General features: G+C 49.5%; 1 protein-coding gene and 1 long non-coding RNA gene across 4 annotated transcripts in view; both read left to right on the forward strand.

Moving 5' to 3' along the window:
• The first annotated feature begins 11 nt into the window (after positions 1-11).
• Positions 12-4,618, forward strand: LOC112477140. The gene is made up of 3 exons (XR_003045329.1): positions 12-168; positions 2,231-2,344; positions 4,129-4,618. It is a non-coding gene; the product is annotated as an uncharacterized LOC112477140 (long non-coding RNA).
• A 116-nt stretch (positions 4,619-4,734) lies between these two features.
• The window catches only part of NONO (non-POU domain containing octamer binding), a 12,840-nt gene continuing 12,436 nt past the window's right edge, over positions 4,735-5,138 (forward strand). For 2 of the 3 annotated variants that reach the window (XM_025044422.1, XM_025044424.1), the window contains exon 1: positions 4,735-4,889. The gene's annotated coding sequence lies outside the window, so the exon portion shown is untranslated. The remainder of the gene's footprint in view (positions 4,890-5,138) is intronic. The other variant, XM_025044423.1, reaches the window with a different exon arrangement.

The following is a 5,138-nucleotide window of genomic DNA, read 5'->3' on the forward strand; positions in this document are numbered from 1 at the left end:
CCCCGCGAGCCTAAGAGTCATAGTTGTGGGGTGTCTTAAGCTCGGTCTCCAGCCCCCCAGGGCGGGATAAACGGCTCTGGCTCAGTGACAACGCCTATGCCGTAAGAGCCTGATGACCCCAAAACCAGGTCCCGCAAAGACACTCCCCCACTCCCTCAACATCTTAGGGTAAGTTCTGGGATGTCCTCGACTCTTCCACCAGGAGCTCCCTGCCTTAGCTCTTCAGTAGTTTTCCTGCCCGAGGCCGGCAGCTCTGCCTCCTTCTCTCTGTCTCTCTGTCTCTGTCTGTCTCTGTCTCTGTGTCTCTGTTTCTCTCTCTCTCTGCCACTGTCTGTCTCTGTCTCTGTCTCTGTCTCTCCCTCCCTCCCTCTTCCTCTCCGTCCTTGTCGATCTCTTTCCTCCCCCCGCCCTCTCCCTGGCGCGGCACTCTCTCTCTCTCTCTCTCTCTCTCTCCTGGTCTCTTTTTGTCCCCGTCTCTGTCTCTGCCTCGCAAGTGCACGAGCACGCACGCGCGCGCACACACGCCCCCCTCCTGGATGGTCCTTAGCCTGTGGGTGTGGCTGAGGTTGAGGCTTGAGCAGTGGGGTCGCGGGAAGGGGCACCAGCGTCAGGCCCACCGGCTTTAGAAAACGTGTGCCAGGATCCGTCCTCAGTCCCCATTATCCTCAGAGCGCCTTACGGCCCCCGCTCCCCACTTTCCCGTGTACCCCGGCTGGAGACTTTAGGATCTGAGACAGCAGGGCAGGCCCAGACCAGAAGGCAGTCCCGCCACAGAGTGGGGAAGGCGGAGGTTTGGTGTCCGGCGCCTTTCTCCCAACCCCTCCTAGCCCTGCGGTCCTCCTCCCCCGTCCCCGTCCCCGTCCCCGTCCGCGTCCCGTCCGCTTTCCCGGAGACCGTACCCTTCCCGACTGTCCACACGGCCTTGAGGGGATCTCCGCTCTCCTTATACGCAGAGATAAAACCGGGAGTTTTCACTCCGTACCCATCTCCCACCCACGTCTGCTTACTTCTAGGTCTCTGTACCCCTCTTTGCACTTTCAATGTCTTCCATCTCAGTTGGGGCACCTCGGTCTTTTGACCCGCCTGCCCTTCCCAACACGCGCTTGGGGCCTTGGCCGCTCTGGAGAATGCCTGGTTTCAGTCGTGGGCAGACAGTCGAAGGGCGGTTAACGGGCGTATTATTCATTCCGAGGCAGTGCTATCCGATCGCATGAAAGTGACTCGAATCTCAACTCTGCCCACTTCTCAGCCAGTTGACTTTGGACAAGTCACTTGTCCAGTCGCCGGGTCTTACCTTTCTCATCCATGAAACACCGATAGGCAAACAATCTAAATGTCCAATAGTAGGTAATTAGTTAAATCAATTTTGGTTATAGTCATGCAATGGATGTACTCATTAACAACCACTTTTAACCAAAATGGTGCCGCTATTCCGGTGAGACTATAATGGTGGATATATTTTACATTTGTCAAAACTCAAACAGCACGAGGTGAACTTTTATGTAACCTATGACCTTTGAATGATAATGTGTCAATGTATGTTCCTCGATTTTAAGGAATGTATCCCCCTGGCCAGGTGTGTTGCTAGTCAGGGGAGGCTGTTGGAGAGAGAGAATGTTCCTGATGTAATGTTACATTTTGTAGAAAGGAGTTAAAATGATACAAATTTTGCAGAGAAATTCACATGTGTGCATGGAAAAAGACTGCAAGGAAATAATGGAGCTAATACCTCATAGGGACGCTACTAAGATTAAGTGACATGGACACCCGTCTGTCATATAGCAGGTGTTTAGCGGATACCGCAGGTGTTTAGTGGATACCGGTTACTGTTATTACAAGAGAAATATATCTGACTTCATGCACGGTCTGGGACTTTGCACCGTGGAGCCTTCATATTCTTTAAATATATATATCTATATTTGTCTTTGACTAAGCCAAGAGTGCCCATGGGACTGTGAAAGGCTGTAACATAGAATGGGCCGATGGGGAGCGGGTAGGATAAGAGTGTGGCGGGCAATTCAACGTTTGCATTTTCAGCCTTGAATGCTATAGTTAACGCATAGTACTGTATTCTCCTGTTACATTCACGCATAGTCCTGGATTCTCCTACTTCTTATTCACCATCCACAAGGCGCTCCTTAAAATGCTGCGAGCACAATATAACATGTAAAAACTCAGTCCCTGTCCTCATGAGAGCCCTTTCATTTATACATTTTTTTTCTCATTACAGAAATATAAATAAATGTAACCGTAAACATTTTGGAAAGCACAGAAAGGCTGAAGAAAGCAAGAATCGCTGATACCCTACCCATTATACTTGGAGATAACCACTGCTCTTTTTGATGTATGTATTTCCAGTCCTTTTATTACATGTTTTTACAAAATGGGAATTATCTTGTACGAGATGTTATACCAGATCATTGTAACGGCTGTATATCGTTCCGTCATGTGCTTTAATTAACTACTGCTGGATGTCAAACGTTTGTTTTTTCGAGACAGGCAGGGCTACATATGGCTTGGTCAAACAAATGGAAGCACTATTCGGCAGCCATTGATTAGAGTGAGGTTCGCTCTTTAACTCCGGAAACACGTGGATTCCTACTTACTGTGTTATACCATTCCGAAGTGCCCTGGAGTGAATAAGAGGAAATATGCATTTAGGGTGACACTGTGGAAAAGCTAGCCTGTGAGCGACCCAACAGTAGGGACCAACTCTTCCTCATGTCTATCTCCAGCATCTAGCATAGTCCCTGATAGATACTCGATAAATGTTTATTGGATGAAATGGACAAATGAATAAAGGAGATTAAAAAAAAGCCCCGATATTTCTATAACATAAGGCTTAATAAAGAGAGATGATGAGACATCACTGAGCTTATTCGATTATTCATTTACATGAACATTTCTTACATTGGGATTGCCTTGAGGAGATACACAAATGTATATGTTCTTTCCTTTAATTTTCTACTTTAGTTTTCCAATGTAAACAGCTGTTATGATTAACAAAGTCTAAATTCATTAAAATGTTACTGAATATATAGTAACCTTTTTGTAAGTTTTTCCCTCAACAGATTTTAATAACCATCATGTGGTGGTCTATAAGATACTTGATATTAAAACATCCTCGTAGATCTTTATCCATTTATATAGAAAGATAGCTAACGTATTGAGTAGGTGAGGACTCAGAAAAGTCCGTATAGTTTAACCTGTATAAAAAAGCATAAACGTTTCTGTTTAATCAGAACAGTACAAACATAGAAAACAGAAATGCAAGAAAGTGGCCATAATCGCTACCATCGGAAGGAGTAGAGGGAGAGACTTTTTATACTGTTGAGTATCGTTTGATTTTTTTCCCACGAGCAGGAAAAAAAAAATGTCTTTTTCAGAATAGAGGTAAAATTTCCTTTTTTCACGGTAGAGGTGTTATTTATTTTCAAAAAGTTTGGGAACCACTGACCTAGATACGTCCGACATGGTATCCACTAGCTACGTGTGACTATTTAAATTTGAGCTAATTAAAATGAAATAGAATTAACAATCCAGTTCCTCAGTTGCACTAGTCATATTTCAAAGCCTCAAAAAGAAAAAGGACGGACGGAAGGAAGGGAGGGAGGAAGAAAAAAAAACAACGAAACCCACAATGGTTACATTATAGTCGGTGGATACTGTATTGGACAGACCAGATAAGGACTATTTGTACCACTGCAGCAGGTTCTATTGGACAGTGTGGGTCTAGTTCACTGTGTCCCCACGTAAGGTGGAGCCAGCGGGACACTCTGAAACCCCGAGTGTGAATTAGTGAGTGGGAATTAACTACAGACGCCTATCAGTTGAGCCCTGTAGCTCTCGATTAAGCACAGGGCTCGTGAGTCAGGCATTAGGGCAAAACGAAGGAGATTGCTTGATTGCTGCCCTACACAACACAGAATCGGTCCATCTGGAGGCCTACGATGTATCCATGGCAATGATGACACCTGTTGAAACTCTGTAAATCGTAGTAACAATAGTGTTTGGACTGCTGGGTTCCCTGGTTACCATGGAAATGAGGGTGCTGGCTCCAATTCTGTGTAATCACAGAATGAATAAAGTATCAATCCTGCCTCTGCTCCCCCCCCCCCCCCCCCCCAGAACCAGAGCCACAACCATCACCATCACCGTAGCGAAGACTATTGCAGGTGGGCTTGGCGAGCAGACCCGGCAGCGGGAGAAGCAGCTAGCAACGTGATCGACTATGGAGCGTCGGAGTGCAAGCCCTAATGAGGAAGTGTGAAAAAAGAAACATGGCGGGGCATTTTTTTCAGGAGGAAAAGGCTAGATCTAGTACACAGACTACAATGACATTGTTACTCCCGCTCCCCGCACAGGCGCAGTGCAGGGCGCCTCGGCGCACGCCTACGCGCTCATCCCGCCCTACCCCCGGCTCTGTCTCCGTCTCTCCCTCTCTTTCCATGTTCCTCTCCCTTCCTTCTGTCCCTCGCCGCTCCCCCTCCCGTCACTCGGGCTCTCAGCCTTTCCGTTAGTCCGTTCGCGTCTCTCCTTCCGAGCCTCCATCCCCCTCCCCCCCTTCCCCTTCGGTCCGGAGCCGACGGCGCCTGGCGCGTGCGCACTGGGCGCAGAACCGCGCTCTTTGTCCCCATCTGTCGTTCACACGAACTCCGTCGTTCGCGTCCTGTAGCCAATAGGATCGCGGAAATGGCGGCGAACTGGTTCCGCCTCTGGGGATCAATGCTGATGAGCAGGTCAGATACCCAATCGCGGACGGCCGCTTGCACCCCTGGGGAGGCGCCGAGCTCCATCGTCTCGTTTCCGGCGGTCGCGCGCTCTTTTCTTGGGACGGTAGAGGCCGTGTGGCGTCGCCGTTACTCCGAGGAGAGAAGAGTCGGTAGAGGGTGAGTTTGGGGACGACTCAGTCATCGCCTGGGAGGGGACTAGGCCCTCTCGGGACAATCGGGGAAGGAAGAGCTTCGCCCGGGCGAGGCCGCGTTTGGAGGGAGGCTGGCCCTTCGTCCCCAGGCCCCTTGAGGCCTTGTCCCCGCCGCCCCCCGGCCTCCCCGGGCCACCCGCGCGGGCCCCTCGCTCTGCCCTCGCCTCCCGCCGGACCCTGGCGCCCCTTGCTCTCCCGCCGCGTTTCTTCGTGC

The sequence above is a fragment of the Pteropus alecto genome, unplaced genomic scaffold (assembly GCF_000325575.1).
Source record: "Pteropus alecto unplaced genomic scaffold, ASM32557v1 scaffold312, whole genome shotgun sequence".
Classification (NCBI taxonomy): domain Eukaryota; kingdom Metazoa; phylum Chordata; class Mammalia; order Chiroptera; family Pteropodidae; genus Pteropus; species Pteropus alecto.